This window comes from Pezoporus flaviventris, unplaced genomic scaffold, assembly GCF_033815535.1.
Source record: "Pezoporus flaviventris isolate CSIRO_AGI_PZ_B2104156 unplaced genomic scaffold, CSIRO_AGI_Pfla_v1 ptg000013l, whole genome shotgun sequence".
NCBI lineage: Eukaryota > Metazoa > Chordata > Aves > Psittaciformes > Psittacidae > Pezoporus > Pezoporus flaviventris.
The window spans coordinates 40,247,289-40,266,718 of record NW_026892561.1 but is presented as its reverse complement, the minus strand read 5'-3'; the positions used below and the strand labels follow the sequence as shown (position 1 = coordinate 40,266,718).

Below are 19,430 nucleotides of genomic sequence, written 5' to 3'. Positions count from 1 at the left end.
AGCAAGATGCAGCATATAGCTGGAGTAGGCTAGACAGCAGGTCAGAGCAGCAGCTTGGAGAGAGGCAGCACAACCCTACTACAGCTTCAGGACAAGAGCTGGGGACCAGCCTAATCAGCTCCTAATCTTCCCTGAACTCCCCGTATTTGCCTTCCTTGTGCTGAGCAAGCAGTGATCTGGGGTCAAGAAAAGACTGTAGAAACCAGAAATTGATGATCATTACTGACAATAATATTCATGGAATGCAACATGTGAATTTAGAACAATGCACTGAAAATATAAACACTGCATGAAAAATAAATATATATTTCTAAATCTACTGCTAAAGAACTGTATCTACTACAAGCCATGAAGAAAAAGAAAAAAGGGGGGGGGGGGTGGAAAAAGAGCCTTAATTCATAAGTGTACATGCTGTGGAAGAGTAAGGCTCTCTAGCAGGTGCCTGGCTGTATAACGTAAACGTACTCAGAGGCACATTTTACTCAAGCCTTAAATGTGACATTGCAAAGGAGTAATGGTTTCATGGTGTATGCATTCAGGAAATTCAGTACTAGAGGAATACTGACTTATAGCACCACTGTTTTATTACCTCACCTTAATCCAAAAATGCAGGTAAAAAAAAACCAAACAAACCAAAACCAAACCAAAAAAGCAAAACCACCACCACCAAAAAATCATTAATACAGAATAAGAATAAACCTTCCAGCACATCAGCACAGGAAGCCAGCCAGAAAGTCTGTAAGGCCAACAGATGATCATGGCAGAAAGGCAGTACTTAGAGAAGATAAAGTCACTGCAGAGAAGCTAAATGACTCCTCTGTTTTCATTGTTTAACAAATCAGAAGTTCCCCATGGTGGAATGAGATCTTCAGGCTGTGATTATTCACTAAAGAAATTCTATTGCTCAGCAGTGTTCAAAATGTAACCAAATATTGAGGCTCTTGAGACAGGAATAGAGAATCTCTTTCCCCACTGTATGAAACCAAGGTTTGTCTGCATATTGAACATTGCTTATCTAAAAAAAGATGGATCAGAACTGGAGAAAGTCCAGATAAAATGGAAGATGATTAATTAAATTTATAAAATGGCTTCTGCATGAGGAACCACTAAATAAGGCAGGACTGGCCTGAGGACACTGCAAAAGGATAAACTATCATCTCTCGCTTAGATGAAAAAATAAGGAGTTTGACATGAAACTGGTAGCAACCAATGTCAGAACAACTAAAAAAGGCTGAGTCTTCATGCAAGAAAGGCTAGATAATAAGCTGTGAGTTTCTGCCCTCAAAAAAATTTCACAGAAAAGGTCTGAGGGTTGCTAAATTCATAGTGACTGCAGAGTATCCCTCAGCTAGAATACTTGAAACTGAGAAGGGAAATGTGATTTACACGCAGTTCCTGCACTGTGGGTTAATCACTTTCTAGTGGCTGCAATTGAGCAAGAAATTCTGTTGTGGACAGTACCCTTGCTCTGGCTGAGTTCTACTCATTCTAAAAGTTTTATTAACAGAAGTTTACTAAGAATTTACACATCAGCTTCTTCTCCTGTGTGTGTATGAGCTAGGTATGAATGTAATGAAATGTTACTCCGTGGTACCAGAACTAAGTTGTTGGTCTTACGGTTTAAGTGTCAGATACACAAAGTTTCCTGTCCTCATTACTTTTGACCTGTGACCTCTCAATTTTTCTTTCTGCCCCTGTTTTGAGCCTGACTTAGGGTGGAAGCCTCGCTCTCCTTGTAAGGTGTACCCCTAACACACATGCAAAGCCCATGAAGGACTACAGACAGGGCTGGAGAAGTCTGCCAACCCTGCACAATAGTAGGCTTCTCTGAGCAGGTTTCTTATGTCCTTTCTAAAGCAGTAACAGTTGGGGTCAGACAATGCGAAAGCAGTGTTAGTGTTTTAGACTTTCTCTCTGAGGAGTGCAGGTTTGCTTTTAACTGGAGTCAGGTCTTTGTTGGCATGTTCCGATAGCTGTCTCTCCTGCTGGATGTACAGTCTCAGGTAGGGCTTGGACTAGGGGAAAAAGTAAAACCGTTTTGACCATGAGGAAAAAATATCAGTAATTCTTTTTTACTCTTTTCTCTCTGAATGGCTTCTGCTTCAGGTCAAATAGATCTGAAGAGTGGAGTTATGGCTCTGTCACCCTGGAAGAAGGGGTGGTTGGGGGGACCCTGCAATTTGTGTGCTGGTCAGAAGTTGTGGGATGAATGTGGCTTCTGTCTTGCTCTCTAGCAACATGCCTTTGTTGAGTGAAGAGCTACTAAGCAACAAGCTTCCAGCATGTGCATGATACAAACAAGCGGCATGAAATTACATGTTAAAGAGCTGTGAGCACATTCCACACAAAAAATGCTCTTGTTTTTGCTTCTGTTTCATCAAATGTCATTTAAAAGTGCCCATGCTGGAAAACCATAGCCAGCAGAGCAGAAGAGAGCAATGAGCCATTGCACCAGTGCCAGCACAGCAGCTCGCTGCTTTGCCTGGCAGCTCTGCCCTTACCTTACTTGCTCTGCAGTGGTAAAGATGCCTGTAAAGCACAAGGCACCTGTTTCTGGAGAAGCAGTGTTACTGAAGGCTTCTGTTAACAGCAGGGAATGACAATAATCTCATATGTGCTGGATAGGAGTGGCCGGTTGGAACTTCCAGAGGTTATGGGCTAACACGGAATTGTTAGCCAAAGTAATTGAAAATTCAGTGCAACTAATGCATATTTATAGGAGTTTTTTTTTAAATAATGTTTCTGAATAGCATAAAATCAAACTTATTATAATGATATAACATATTCCACTCTTCAGATTATAGTGCTTGACCTTGATAAGCATTTCATAAGAAGCACATTAAAAATAAGTATTTTCATGTAAATTGAGCTGCTCCTTCAGAATTGGTGAATTTAAAAAATGAACTAATAGCAGATTTTAGTCATAAAAGAGGTTTGTAAAAATACTTGATAAATAACAAATCTGTGGATACTCTTTCTGTTACTCTACACTGTTTGAGAGCTTTGGGTTAAAGACAGCAAATCCATTTAAAATTGTAGATAAGCATTACCCTACCCTTTTGTGCCTGCTTAATAATTAAGTTTGCTCAGTATTATTAAAGGATTTCTCACTGATATGATAATTTCTCATATAATAAGTTGATGAACTGTTAAGTTTCCTCACCCTCAATATAGATTTACTCTTGTTTAGCTTACTGCTATACATGTTTTCAAGGATATTTTAGTAGCAAAGGATCACCCATTGATGTGCAGATGTGAAGAAATGGGGAAGTAGTAAGAAAAAAAAAGAATCCTATAAATTCATCAGTATCCAGCATCCTTTTGTAGGCACTTGTGTAAACGTCATCCCCAGCAAAGTCTCGTATTAGACATTTTTTTACTAGGAGAGATTTGGGGTTTGTTTGGAAAAGTTTTCTATTAATGTTTAAAGATCTGATACTAGAGGCGGAGTCTATTCTGCAGAACACAAACTTTTGTATAAACATTTCACAGCATTAGATTAAATACAAAATTGTTATATTCAACTATGAAGGAGCTTTCTTGTTTTCCCAGTCAGACTGTTTCAAGAGCATGACACAGAGGAACTGAACAGCAATTTTACAGATGTGAATATACTCCCGTGATGGAGACTTCAGTTTGCTGTCATGTCTGGAAATACTGTGGTTCAGATTATGCCTTCAGAGGTTCTCATTCAAAAACTTAAAATGGCAGTATTTTCAAACTAGCTCAAAATTTAAACCTTGAGAAAAAAATCTGGTAAGGTAAATGCTGAGACTTTCTGATTTTGGGTTGTTTTGTTTTGTTTGTTGTTTTTTTTCTGTGTTAGAGACAATTCAGAAGTGCCAGAACGGTGTAATGGATCATGAAGGCAAAAATGGAAATCACTGTTGTAGGGCCTTCAGGACAAACACCTCAGCTTTATGCTTACACACTTGGATAATTCCAACATTTGGCTTTACTCAAACTCTCAAAATGAACTGAGTGGATGAATTTTATTGTGTTTTATTTTCAGCCTAAAGTGTGCAATGCCAATATTAAAGGGATTTCTACCAACATGAAAACAAGAATGAAATTACTTGAAGTGAGGCCTGGTTCTCTGGATATATTTAAGAACTTTAGCAAAATGAGTCAGGGATGAATCAGACACAATTCACTGATTTAATGGGAAAAATGCTCTACAGTTCCAGCTATGACACACAATGACAAAAGTTCCACATTTAAACTAAGCTATTAAAATTAAAATAATAAAAATTTTAAAAGTGGAATAAAAAGTACTTTCCACAGAAAATGATATTACTAATTTCCAGAAGCAGTTCCCAAATGCAGCTACTGAATTCTTGAGACATATTTGTATCCTAAAAAAAAATAAATTCTCACAGATTTTAATGACTACACAAAGATGAAGGCATAGCACAAACCTAGTCTTTGTCTAGTCTGGGATGGCTATGTAGCTTTCCACATCCATGCCGTTTCAGGTGTGTCAGTGCAAGGTCTGAATGCTTCACATCCAAAGCAAGTAGGTGTGAAAATAACTCTTATCACCAGCACACACACACTTGTTATAGCGCAACTGTCAGGTGGAAGCATATTATTGCTAGAGGCTGTCTATTGTTTCTTAATGAAATCAAAATGCCAGTACCTTGCAGAAGCTTTCTTGCAGAGTCATCCTGATTTATCATCACTTTTGTCAAACTTTCTTTTCTGTGGTTGAAAATAATCTAAGCCTGGTCATTGATTCTGTTTCTATGATTTTGGTTTATGTCAGCAGTTTGATAGTCAAAACAATGCTATAAATAAAATTGAATTATTTTTAGATATGAAAATAACAGTAGCTACAGATCAGAGCTGATGCTGCAAATGAGCTCAAGTTATTTTAATGCACACTGGAAATAGACACAGAAGATGGAAGTAGAGCTAGGGAGAATGCTTTGACAAGAGCCCTGCTCAGTAACTGCTCTTGTTTATATCTGAACTGTAAAGTAAAAAAGGAAAATAAATGCAGATCATCTGCATAATCACTAAGCCACTTGGTGTGAGCCTGCATCTTTCCTTAAGTTTCCTTAAGTTGTCATTCCTTTTTCTTGTTTTCTGATAATTTCGGTGCAGAGAGCTGTGAGCAGAATCACAGCTGCTTTTCCAGACAGGGAGCTCTCACACCGATGGGGGATGGCAGCTCACTGTTCCAGCTTGTCTGTTCCTCTTCTATAAAGTAAAACCTTCTATCATTCATTTTTGTGAGGTTAAAATAAATAAATAAATAAATAAATAAATAAATAAAATGTCTCCAGTGTATCTTGTTTAATGGTTTCTACTGGATTTTAACATGTTGGAGTAGGATGGGCAGCAATCACTTGGACCTCAGGGACAGAAGGCTTTTTCACTGAGTTCAGCCAACTAATCAACTGCTTGGCATGACAGTAAGTGCCTCTTCACTACACGTCTGTAGAGTCCATCTCATTTATTTCAACAGGTACAGATGTCAGAGAACTTTAATGTCATGGTTACAATTTCACTGCTGGCCATATTATAAATCACACCTTTAGCTAAGTGGCTCCTTTTATATTGGAACTAGAGAGCTGGATAATGGAGTGCCACTTGGTTCAGCATCAGTGGAAATAGTTTCAGAGTGTCTTTGGCTGCCTTGCAGTTGGTGCTGATAGCTCTCCAGCTGCACAACCCAACACCAGGGTCTGCTTTAATCTACTGCCTGCAGAGGTGGTAGAAGCTCATATCTCAGTCCTGGTTATACCAAACAATAGAAGTTGAGTCCCAGGTTAAAATATCTTTCATATCTTCAGCTTTATATTCTGTTTTATTTCATTATCACAGGCTGTAAGATATTAGAATATTTAAAATGTAGCAAACCAGTTTATTTAGGATATGCTGACAAATACCTCCAATTATCCCAATGTCACTTGTGAGAAAGCTTCTGGGACTAAAATATCTGTAAACATGTGCAGCACTGTATGGCTTTTGTCCCAGTCTGATGAAGTTTTTCCCAGTAACCTGCTGGTTCCAAGGGACTTAACAAAAGATAGATGGCTGAACCTCATAGAAGTTTGGCAATGCTTGACTTGATACTTTTGAAAGCCGGATGATATGAAGGAAGGAAGATACAGGGTTTTTAGTGGTAACTAAGGGGAGAAACTTCCTACAAAATATTTTATTACAGAGTATTGTATCTTTTTACCATAATTATGAGTACTAAAATTAAACCTTTGCTTTGACTGTATTTCTATTCTAAATGGTTTAAAGTCTTTTTTGTTTCTATAGGGAATAATAGTCTTTTCTCAATTACTTTAATTTTCATGCCATCAAGAATGTTACTGAAATGATTTTTGCTTTGTTCAATTTTTAATGGACTCATGTTGACACTTTAGAATATTTTCATCAGAAAAGTTAGAGGGTATTCTGTCATTAGGATTTTTTGTTCTTTATCTTGTTGTGGGGTGGTTGTTTTCTTTTTCAGTTTTTTTTGGGGGGTGGTTGTTTGTTTTTTTTACATTAGGTGAACAGAAGTAGTTAAGTAAAAGAGAGAAGGAAGAATTAATTTCTTACCTACCGAGAAGCAATGTTGCAGGATCAGAAACCACTGCAAATGGTAATTTCAAAATACTGTCGTTCCTCATGGTAGTTGTAGAAAATTACACATTTAATTATCTTGAACTAATCTTGCTTACTGAGCCAGTAGAACTTCAGACCTTGGAATTTTGTTTTTTTGTGTCTTTAAATGTCAGATCAGTTTATTTCTTCCTTACGTACAGTTATTGAAGGAAAAGCTGAAACTGAATCAACAATAAAGTTTTTCAAGTTTTCAGAAGATGCCTATTCCCATTAACTTAATTCTATGTGGTTTGTATTCAGTTACACCTTCTTTTTTTTTCCCCATTTCATCTGGGACTTAATAGTCTGAGAATTTGTTCCATTATACGTTGGCCATTATTTGCAATGACAGTAAAAGGAGATTATGAGAAGTAGGAAATAACGAAGAAATGCTAATTGGCATCTGCAGCTGGACAAATATATTGAACTAATACATTACATACTCAAAAACATATTCCAAATTTTTTATGCCAACTTCCTCTGAAAGTAAAATGATAAAGGTAAAAGAAATGTAACCACCAGTAGTAAGTGAAAAAATCTTCAGACCTTCTGTCTCTGCTGCTTTTTATATAAGAACTTTTTCTATAGTTAAATTACAATTTTAAATATTTTTTCCATGTCTATAGCTATCTGTCTAGCTATCTGATACCTATTAATTTTAAATTAATTCACAGCTTAGTTTTTTTCTTGTTTTGGTGAGTGTAGAACGTTTGCTTTATATTTAGTAGTGCATTTGGAGTGGGAGATGTTTGGAATATGATCAGTGTTCTCTGAAGATGTACAAGTCAGTATTTCTACATAAGTTCCTCATGTTATAAGTTTTCCTACTTGAAATAGATATATTTGAAAAAAACAAATGGAGTGATCGCTGGCTAGTTTTAAGTGGGATGGATCTGTACTTGAACTGAAACTCCTGAAGTGGGTTTCTTTTAGACACAGTAAAACAACAGGTTCCACGAAAGGATGATATTCATGGAAGTGAACTGGTGTTGATATATCTATTTTAATATGCTTTGTCTTTGCAAGAGATTTTCAAATAGCTCATGTTATTTTAAAAATGCCTATATATGTGAAAGACTGGAGGAGAGGGTGGAGAACGTCATATAAATCTTTAAATTTCATGCTGGTAAAAGGAACATTACTGATTGTATTTGAACTCAATCCCACCTGCCTAAGAGTTAAAATAAATGGAGAGTTGGTTTTGGTTCTGATGTATCTTTTCTGTGGTAAAGTTAAGGATAGGGCTAAAGTGAATATTGTGAATTGTCACATGGAAAGCTGGTTATGTGGTAACTCTGACACAATGAAAAGAATGAGGACTTTTTTTTCTTTTTTATTCTTTTTTTTTCTGTTTTATCAGCACAGTTTGTCTTTTATTCTCCTCCCAGTTTAGCCCCACAGGTAAAACCTCATGCAACCTTCCCAAGCACACAGTGAGACAAGGTATTGGGTGTTTTCTGTGTGTATTAAAAGAAAAGAAACCCCACAAGTTTCTGCAGGATAGGAGTAAGACAGACTATTTAATTGAAATGTCCTAAATAGATTTCTCTCCAAAGGGCTTTATACAGAGTTTCCAGGAGAGAAACTGCATAAATACATGGGTAGAAACTTTATCCACCTATATTTTGTAGAAGTTTTAATGTACAATAGTTGCTGGTTGTACTGTTTTCTATATCCTACTAACTGTAACCTCTGTAGTTTTATACCTAATCTTGGAAGTCGTTTTAATTTTATGTTTTTATATTCTGATTAGTGTTGCAGTCATTCAAAATCGGACCTGCTCAGGTTAGCTATTGAGCCTAATGAGGACTAAGTCAAGGAAGGGAATGGTTCATTATAAGCTCATTGCCTGAAAGTCATTCAAACAAGTCACTTGGTGAATATTTATTCATTTGGTTTACTCAACAAAATATAGATTCTGATATTCAGTGAAATCTTGTAGATTCTGCTGAAATATTAGTAACATAAACTATCACTGAAATCAACACCACCATTTCCAAGAAATATCAAAATCCCTAACACTGAGAGACTAAAATGAGCAAGAATAATATTTAAGAATCTAAAGGAGAAAGAAAATCTGCAGATACAGGAAATGATTTCTTATTTACTTTCAATGTTGATTTTTGACAAGGCACAGGCCTTCAATTCTTTATTCCTATGAACATTAAAGGGTAAGATAGCCTTCTTCAAACAGCTTAAAGTGAATGTATGTAGATTTTAGGGATGTATAATGATCTCATTACTAATAAAGTGCTTCATGCCTTTGTGATGGCTGTAGGGGTTTTGAATATGAGATTTTTCTGACTTTCTAATCTCATTTTAGACCATAATATGTTTAATAATTTTGGCTAATTTTTTAATTTCCTTGAAATTAGCTTTTTACATGGGGTTATTTTTCTGATGCTGAAGTTTTGGTTTACTGTAGTAAATAACAGTGAAGAATTTTACTTTAATCATTTTGGCATGAGATAACTCCATTGACAGAGTGCTTTATACCATTAAGGAATTTATTAAGTGTATTTAATTATTGCCTCTAGTAATTGCTGAGGATAACAATATTCTTTTAACCCAGCAGTTCCAAAAGAACGTTTGTGTCTCCTTGGGCACTGTGAAAGTGTTCAGTGCTGTCTTTTAATGATATTTTTTGAATGATTACATTACTGAGTGAACATTCTGTGCAATTTTACTTGTCTACTAAAAATCTTTAAATCTTCCAAATTTCTCATTTCACTTCTAGAAACCCTTTCCCATTTTATTATTACAGAAAGGAGGATAACATAGAAAATGTAGCAGAACAGCATTTTGTTTCTTTTAATGTCGAATTATTTTGTTATTGAGTTATTACTCGCCTTATTTATGGTACAGACAAAACATATAATAGCTATGCCATAAACATGTGGGCTAACCACTTTTTTAAACCCCAAAGTTATATGATTAATAAGTTATATGATTAAACTAAAGATATATTTTTGTCGTTCTTGTTCTAAGTATGAAACTATTTGATGAAAGCTAAGTTGCAGAGTAAGTTTACAGCCCTAAATTTTGACTTGCATAAAACATGACAGTGTTAATGCTAGTGGAAACATCTCTGGTTTACAGGAGAATTGTTCAATTTACTGCTGAGGCTGTGACTCTGTGGAACTTACCAGCAGTTACAGGGTAGAAGCTTCCATTTGCAGGTAACTGAGTAGTACACTTCCTTTTCCCTATCTGTAAAGTGAAGCTTCCTAAACCTGTTTCTTTTAAAACATCTTTTCCTTTGTCTTTCTTTGCTTGCCTTTCTTTCTGCCTGTCTCTGTCTCATAAATCTCTCCCATCTGCCAGTTGGTAAGGAACATCATAGGAATGAACAGCTGTAATTGATAAAAGCAGAGATCCTTTATTGCTCCTTGGTCACTCCCATAAAAAGAAATTCATAGTGATTTTCAGAAGATTCTTTTTTTTCTCAATATAAAAGATTTTTTTTCCCATTATGCTGTGAGTCTTTGATCACTAGAGATTGGCTTAAGGCTGAGGCATGTAATTTAGTATCCCTGTCAAAATTACTATTATTCGTTATTTTGTTTTTACATGTCATCAAGACTAAGGCGTAAGAAAGGCACAGCATGGAATGAGATGTTACAGTGAAAGCAAAAATGTAAAGGCAACAGGAGAATGTCATTGCTATATATAGAAATCAAGCTAGAAAATGGTCTACAAGAGTTTAAAATTTTTTTCCTTTTCTTTTCATCAAGCTTAGTTTTTGTTATGACCAATCTTTCTTTAATTCACTGCTGCACTCTGAAGAAAATGAGATGTGTATTTATTTCTACGTCTTGATTCTGCTTAGTTTACTAAGGCAAATAAATTCATATGATGAATTCTGATAATCATTGAATGGTTTGGGTTGAAAGAAACCTTAAAGCCCATCCAGTTCCAATATCCTGCCATGGGCAGGGACACCTTCCAATAGACCAGGTTGCTCAAAGCCCCAACCAACCTGGCCATAAACACTTCCAGGCTTCTCTGGGCAACCTGTGCCAGTGCCTCACCATGCTCACAGTAAAGAACTTCTTCCTTATATCTAATCTAAATCTACCCTCTTTCAGTTGAAAGCTGTTGCTTCTTGTCCTGTCACTACATGCCCATGTAAAAAGTCCCCCTGCAGCTTTCTTGTAGGCCCATTTAGGCACTGGAAGCTGCTCTAAGGTCTCTCCAGACCATTCTCTTCTCCAAGCTGAACAATCTTGTCTTCACAGGAGAGGTGCTCCAGCCCTCCTCTGATCATCTTCATGGAGGTTGATATCCTTCTTACTTTAGGGACCTCACAGTTGAATATAATACTCCAGGTGCAGTCTCACAAAAACAGAGTAGAGGGGGAGAATCACCTTCTTCGACCTGCTAGTCATGTTTCTTTTGATACAGCCCAGGATATGTTATAATAATGTGCAGCATAATAATAAATGTTTAGATCAAATAAAAATATGACATACATTAGCACCAACACAACATACTAATTGCATATTGCATTCTATTTTTTTCCAGTAAAAAAGTAACGCTTCATATTGAGGCATTTACCAGGATGCTTTGTCATTTCCAAATGCTATTGACTGTGTTGATAAATTCCTTGGTGTCGCATTACTGCACCCATGCCATTTTCTTGTCCAGACAGTAGCCTCCTATGACAGATTTTAAATAGATTTTATATGTGCTGCATCAAGGGACATAAATATTTACCTGTAATGTCAAGTCAAAATTAAGGGTACATTTTTCCTTTCACTATGAATTCAGCAGAGTAAAAAAAAAATAAAGACAAGCTGTTATTCTACCTATAATTTTCATATTTGTAAAGCCAGCAACTTTTCTCAGGTGTCTGGTACCCCCTCTCTACCCAGTCTTGTCTATCTGTGTGCCAGGCCACTGTTCTTGTAAGCAGACTTTTAACAAAATGAGACACAAGTCCTCAAGGCCTTGGGTGATATGATTTAGCGTAAGGTGTCCCTGCCCACGGCAGGGGGGTTGGAACTAGATGATCTTAAGGTCCTTTCCAACCCTAACGATTCTATGATTCTAAATACCTGACAAGCTAATTACAAACTTGCTAAACCCCTCAAAATGCCAAACAAATTAGTGAAGAGCAAACCAGTTGCTTTTTAAAAGGCACTGATGACTTTCAGTGTGCTTTTGAATCATGGGCATTGCAACCTGGAGGATGAGAGTTGACGTCCAGAGAAGTATGTTCAGTAATGTTGGCATAGGTCTGTTGGAGTTCTTGTGAGACTTTTCAGTCGTTATGCCTCTCCTGTTAATGTCTCCTCTCTATGGAGCGATGAGAAAGGTCAAAATCTTTAAGGAGTATATTTGAAGAGAAGTAAAAGTAGGTGGCACATGAGGGTTACTCCTGTTGGGGAGGAGGAGTGGACAAAGCAAGCAAAAAGGGAAGTTTCCCTGTTACACTCATTGCCATCTCCTGCCATTTCTGTTCATGTTTCTTTTCTAGAGTGAGAATGCTGCGACATTGCGCACCGCAGTTTTGCAGGGCTGTTGTAAGCATTCAATCCACTAAGTTTTTCTGCTTGTGAATGTGAAAAAAAAAAGTAAATGGGTAGAAAAATTCTTTCACTTCAGTAGAATCATGGAATCATAGAATAGTTAGAGTTGGAAAGGACCTTAAGATCATCTAGTTCCAACCCCCCTGCTGTGGGAAGGGACACCTCACACTAAACCATCTCACCCAATGCTTCGTACAACCTGGCCTTGAACACTGCCAGGGATGGAGAATTCACAACGTCCCTGGGAAACCTATTCCAGTGCCTCATCACCTTAACAGGAAAGATTTTCTTCCTTATATCCAATCTAAACTTCCCCTGTTTATGTTTTAACCCATTACTCCTTGTCCTGTCAGTACAGTCCCTAATGAAGAGTCCCTCCCCAGCATCCCTATAGCCCCCCTTCAGATACTGGAAGGCTGCTATGAGGTCTCCATGCAGCCTTCTCTTCTCCAGGCTGAACAGCCCCAACTTTCTCAGCCTGTCTTCATACAGGAGGTGCTCCAGTCCCCTGATCATCCTCATGGCCCTCCTCTGGACTTGTTCCAACAGTTCCATGTCCTTTTTATGTTGAGGACACCAGAACTGCACACAATACTCCAGGTGAGGTCTCACAAGAGCAGAGTAGAGGGGCAGGATCACCTCCTTCAACCTGTTGGTCACGCTCCTTTTGATGCAGCCCAGGATACGGTTGGCTTTCTGGGCTGCAAGCACACACTGAAGCTGGCTCATGTTCATTTTCTCATCGACCAACACCCCCAAGTCCTTCTTCACAGGGCTGCTCTGAATCTCTTCTTTACCCATCCTGTAGCTGTGCCTGGGATTGCTCCGACCCAGCTGTAGGACCTTGCACTTGGCATGGTTAAACCTCATGAGGTTGGCATCAGCCCACCTCACAAGCGTGTCAGGGTCCCTCTGGATGGCATTCCTTCCCTCCAGGGTATCAACCGAACCACACAGCTTGGTGTCATCGGCAAACTTGCTGAGGGCGCACTCAATCCCACTGTCCATGTCAGCAACAAAGATGTTGAACAAGACCGGTCCCAACACTGATCCCTGAGGGACACCACTCGTTACTGGTCTCCAGCTGGACATTGAGCCATTGACCACAACTCTTTGTGTGTGGCCATCCAGCCAGTTCTTTATCCACCAAGTGGTCCATCCATCAAATTGATGTCTCTTTAATTTGGAGACAAGGATGTCGTGTGGGACAGTGTCGAACACTTTGCAAAGTCCAGGTGGATGACATCAACTGCTCTACCCCTGTCCATCAGTTCTGTAGCCCCATCATAGAAGGCCACCAAATTGGTCAGGCAGGATTTCCCTTTAGTGAAGCCATGCTGGCTGTCACCAAGCACCTTGTTGATTTTCATGTGCCTTAGCATGCCTTCCAGGAGAATCTGCTCCAAGATTTTTTCAGGCACAAATGTGAGACTGACTGGTCTGTAATTCCCTGGGTCATCCATTTTCCCCTTCTTGAAAATGGGGGTTATATTTAATTTTTTCCAGTCATCGGGAATTTCACCTGGCTGCCATGATTTCTCAAATATGATGGCCAGCGGCTTCCCAACTTCATTCGCCAGCTCCTTCAGGACCCGCGGATGGATTTCATCAGGTCCCATGGACTTGTGCATGTTCAGGTTTTTAGGATGGTCTCGAGCCAGATCCTCTCCTACAGTGGGCACAAGGTCTTCATTCTCACAGTCCCTGCATCTGCCTTCCAAGACTTGGGTGGTTTGGTCAGAGCCTTTGCCAGTGAAGACTGGGGCAAAGAAGTCATTCAGAACCTCAGCCTTCTCCAAATCCTGTGTAGCCAGTTCTCCTGAGAGCTTCCTGAGGGGGTCTACGTTATCCCTAGTCTGTTTTTTATTCACTACATATATATAGAATCTCTTCCTGTTATCCTTAACATCCCTAGCCAAGTTTAATTCTAACTGTAAAGTAATATAACTTTGATAAAGGCTGAGGGGATGATCAAATTCTTACAACCCAGTCACACATGCTTAGTAGATGCTACTCATTCAAGTATCTTTAAGGGAGAAAGCACGTCCCTGGACTCTCAGCCCTAGGGTACCTCAGAGGAGACTTTAGCCTTGCTCTTGCACTTGTTGCTTTTAATAACAAAGTTTCTTTTTTACTCCAGTGGTATAAAATCAGTCTTTCAAATTTCCTCCATCAAAAATAATGTATTGCAAACTGATGTAGTAATTCCTAAACAAGTTAACACTAACAGAAAGTTTACTATTCATAGCACTGGGGATGAGAGAGTGAGAAATAGGTAATAAATAAGGTTAAATTTTGGTCTTTAGCACATAGCATTCCCTTTAAGATAAATGCAAATTCATTCAAAACAGTAGAATTTGACCTAGTAAGACAAATTGATTTTTGACTATTCTGAGAGAGCAGTGAAATGAGAAATCCAATTTGTATCTGATATATGGCTTTTTCATCAATACTGGGAGTACAAACCACTTTTAAAGGTGGACTGCAATTGCCCTTGGCGATATAAATTATTCCTCAAAAGGAAGAAAGGTCTGTGTCCCCCTTTTAAATTGTCAGTACCTTGTACTGACAGAAACAGGTTCATAAAAACATTAGATAAATTAAACTTAATGACTAAAACAAAGAAGCTCCTACTCATTTACCTGCAGTCTATTTAAATAGAAATAGGGTTTATAAGTTATTCAGTTGCAAGAGACAATATCATTTTGAGAAAATTGCAGAAAGCATCTCAGACTCTGTAGTTATAGAAACTTGATCATAGCGTGATAATCTTGCATATGTTTATATGCTGATTTTGGTTCTGTTTTGAGGGTTTTTTTTCATCTGCTTTTTTTAAGTGACTATTTTTTACCTGGGGCTTTTGAAAAATAGGGATTTTTTTGTTTTGTTTTTTTTTTTTAAGAGGAAATGAAAATAAGCCTTGTGATACTTCTATCAGTCATTTTTTATTTATTGCCGTACTGATCTAAAGAAGAGGAATGCTATTTTCAAGATCCCTTGAAGCTACTGCAGAAATTCCAGTATGTTTGAGAGTCAGCATATTGAATAAATGAATGTTAAAACAAAACATTTGCAACTGAACGGTCAGCACAGAACATGGGTCACTGCTAACATTTGCTATTCCCACTGCTAAAAATCTGGACTGACTAATATAAATGAGTGCAGACAGGGGCCTTTTAGTAGAAGAGAAAGGTGCTAGTTGCTAGTTCCTGCTGTTGTTAGGCTTCTGATTTATGTCTGGAATAAGGTATTAGTAGGTCTGTATTGGTCAGGAGGTTTCAGGCTGTTCTTGCCATGAGAAAAGTACCAGCGACATTGTTTTGTTTATGCCAACCACTGGTGTGCTTTTCCATATTCAGAAAACTACCTATGGACTAAATGGCTTTTTAAAGCTAATATTACTGGTATGAAAAATTTCTGTCATCCCACTCACTTAGAGCCTCCCATGCCTCATAGCCTTTAATTCAGGCCTCCCACCACCTTTCAGCCTGTGACTGAAAGAGGGTGGGAAGAAGAAAGGTCATGCGAGACCAGAAATAAATTAAGGTGGGTAGGAGATCTAGAAATAAAGGTTGAAGTGTTTGGTAGGTCAAAATGGGATTGGGCCCTAGTAGTAAAATACAGGCTGAAAGGTTTGGAAGACTGAAAGGATGTGAGAGGTCAGAAAAGAAGTCAAGGTCAAAAAGGGTAAGAGGTCTTAAAGTGGAGGTCCAAAGGAGGCACAAAATAAAGCAGAGGCTCAGAGGAGGAGGAAGACTAGAAAAGAGTAGCAAAAGGGGTGAAAGTTTGTGTGAAGCTGGAAATAAAGTAGAAGCTAAAAGTCATTTGAGTGCCAAAATAAAATAGATGCTGAAAAAGGGTGGGGGAAAGAAGCGGGTCACAGACAGAAATAAACTAGAGGACAAAAGGGGTTGGAGGCTGTAGATAGAGGCTAAAGGCAGCGGGTGGGAGGCCAAAAGCTGGTGGGAGGCCCTGTGTTTCTAGAAATCCATTTCTGCTAAAACTTCCCTGTGGATAGTCTCTCAGTGTTGGGTGGCAGCTTGTCAGCCTTAATTCTTTTTCTGAATAACTGCAGGAAACTAATCTACATTAATACATACAGTTGCAACTATTGCTTACTCTTCTTACACTCCGAGTTTAGAAGTGCTTGGGGAAGCTTCTGCTTGCAAACTGTTAGTATTCTTTAGAGAAAATTAACTCTGCTTGCTCTTTCTCTTTGGAATGGAGCTGTAGCAGTGGTTTTGATGTACTGAAAAAGTTTTTAATGTGTTGTCCTGGGTTCAGCAGTAGCAGTCATTTTTTCTCCTCCTTGGTAGCTGGTGCAGTGCAGTGTTTTGACTTTCAGCTCGGGAACAGAGCTGATAACAAGGATGTTTTGGTTTGGCCAAGGACTTTGTGAGCCTCATGCTCTGCCAGGGAGGAGGGGAAGCCGGGAGGAAGCAGGGACAGGACACCTGACCCAAACTGACCAAAGAGGTATTCCATACCACAGCATGTCATGCCCAGGATGGAACTGGGAGTGAGCCGGAAGGGCTGGGAGACTGCAGGGTTGGAGGAGGTATCGGTCGGAGCTTGGTCGGGCTGAGGGGGGGCAAGTTATCGGTCAGCTGGTGCTGAGGTGTTGTATTCTCTTCCCTTGTTATTTCCTTTATCATTATTATTATTGGTGGTAGCAGTAGTGATTTGTGTTATACCTTAGTTACTAAACTGCTCTTATCTCAACCTGTGGGAGTTGCATTCTTTTGATTCTCCTCTCCGTCCCTTCGAGAGCAGGGGGAGGGCAAGAAAGGGGGGGGAAGTGAGCGAACGAATTACCTGACTGGGTTTAAACCACGACATGTGTATACTTTGCTATAGTAGAAGTAGTGACACCGGCCTTCCTCTAAGCACAGAAATTGTGTATCTGAGCCGCCACTAAAAAAGCCAAGCAACTCGAGTATATTGGGAGTAGCTGGGATTGAGCTACCTTTCTCCGTAATGGCCTGTATAGTGCTCTGGTTTGGATTTACGGTTAGAAATATTGCTAAAACACCGGTGTTTTGTGTATTGCTGAACAGTATTTACACAGTGTCAAGGTTTTCCTGCACCAACTGTGCTGTCACTGTAGAGACTCGCATGCCATATGGAAGAACATGATTATAGATAAAGTGTTTGACAACATTGGCACTTACTGTGTGTTGATGGTGTCAATGCCCTGGACAGAGCCTATGGCAGCACTCACCGCCCCTCAAAGGCAGTACTACTCAGTTATTTTGTATCCAAGGTTTAGACTATAGTGCGTAACAACTCTTGCACAGGAGAACGGGAGAGGATGAGAATACAGCTTGGAGCAGTTTGAAAAACAACTGAAGGCACTGTATCTTGAAACACTGTCACTGTACCATTGACACTCACATACCCAGCATTCAGTAATGAAGGATCTTGCACTGCTAGTTCCATCAAAAAAATGAATACTGCTACTAATCCAGTCTTGCTGCCATTTCCTGTAAAGACCACTGATGCCCATTTATTAAGTGACTAATATGTTCTTGAGATTTTGGAGAACACGGAATGAGAAACAAACAAGAGGGCATCTCGGGTAATTGGTGGGTTTGAGTCTCCCTTTGTGTTTGTGAAAAGGATGAGAGAACAGGCTGTTTCAGGAGAGCACTCTGAATTGTTAAGACTCAGAGCATCTGTACTGAAGGGAGGATGCAGATTTTCCAAATTTAGAAGTCTGTATAGAGCACATTTTCCTTTCAGTGCTTTCCTGTGGCAGTCAATTCCAGTTGACAGCAGGAAGAAATGATGTGTACTAAATAAACCTTATTACATGAAATGTTTTTTCTTTTAACTGGCAATGTCTGCACTTCTGGAAAATACTAAAAAAAAAAGGGAAAAACAAAAAGCCCACAAACAAACAAAAAACTGCGACAAAACCATTTAAAAAACCTTATTGAATTATAACAATTTGTAAGAAATGATGTCTTATAAAACCATTCACAATCTTCTGCATTATATAGAAAGCTGTAAAAAAGTAGTTTTATGTTAGAGAATTAAAGACTAATCAGCTTCTGCTTCTATTAGGTTGCTTTTGTTTTTAAACTCTTATTTTCTACTATGGAGAGGACACACACAAAATGTTCTGTTCAACATTTTTGAGTGATGCACACTAAGCCCCTCAGCTCTACTAGAACTGCCACTTGAACTCAAACAGAAGCCAGATGAAAGAAACAAAGGATAATAGTGACAGTTTTAATCTATTTCCAAGCCATCTTGCTTGTCAAATCAAAAGTGTTTCCATGATTAAAATTTGTTTAAAACATGGCAGGCTGCAAGTATAGCCATTTTCCTCATATCCTACTAGCCTCTCCTCCTTAACCTCAGGAAACAAAGAGACAGAAATGTAACTAGTTTCCTGCTTTGAATACATGATAGGTCCACTCAGCATCCTTGAGCAAAAATAGTTGTATATCCACATAAGCCCATAAAAATAACAGCACAAGCCAGTGAACCAACAAGCTGAAGAGTGCCTAAACAAACACTGTTAAGAACCAGAAAACTCTGAAAAAGATTTTTCTGTGGCAGTGGTGAAGAGCAAGTTTATTTATGGTGACTTTCAAGCAGTTTGTCAAGAGAAGAAAGGATTAAACTAACAATACATGTTATTGGTAAGCTATTTTGACTGAGACAATCCTTGAAGTAATAGCCAGACTTGTGCAAAGCAAGCTGCTGTGAAGTGTGCAAAGCAACCTTGAAATCCAAAAGTGAGTAGAAGGTTGAAGCGTATTCCTTGATGTTCTAGAAGCACAAATTTCATGTTTTCTTACATCAAAACTTTTCTTTCTATGACAGTTATTTCACTTGGCTATTCAAGAGGCTTGAGTCCTGAGGAGTACAAAGCAAAACTGAAAACAAGCTCTGTTTTAGATATGAACTCAAGAGGTATAAAATCTTTTCAAAGCATGCCCGTTGTCTTTAAACTTACAGCCAGAGGCTCTGCTGACTACTGTCATAATGAATTTGCAAAAGCTATCTCAGCTATGGAGAGCTGAGATAAATGATGAGCAGCACCTTTGTTACTATGTATTTTAACTGGAATAGGACACTGATGGAGGTAAGACAGGACTTGCTGGCATCGTTAGTTCTCTAATATATATTGGCTTAGAACATGGATAGGAGCACACTATTCTATAAAAATCTCACACAGGGCTGACTGGCTCTAAACCAGCTTGGATTCACAGTGCATCCTTACATACTTATTTTTCTCTGAACTTAAAGATTCTCCTCTTCTTCTGAAGTCCTGTCAAATCCTAC

The 19,430-nt window shown here is 38.6% G+C and overlaps 1 long non-coding RNA gene across 2 annotated transcripts in view; it reads left to right on the top strand.

Annotated features, from left to right (window-relative positions):
- Nucleotides 1-19,430, top strand: part of LOC133269011 (uncharacterized) — a 174,062-nt gene that overhangs the window by 128,201 nt on the left and 26,431 nt on the right. The window contains exon 1 of one of the 2 annotated variants that reach the window (XR_009743262.1): nucleotides 9,605-9,782. The exons of the other annotated variant lie outside the window; for it this stretch is intronic. This is a non-coding gene — a long non-coding RNA (uncharacterized LOC133269011). Of the gene's footprint in view, nucleotides 1-9,604; nucleotides 9,783-19,430 lie in introns of those variants that run through there. 2 annotated transcript variants of the gene reach the window in all.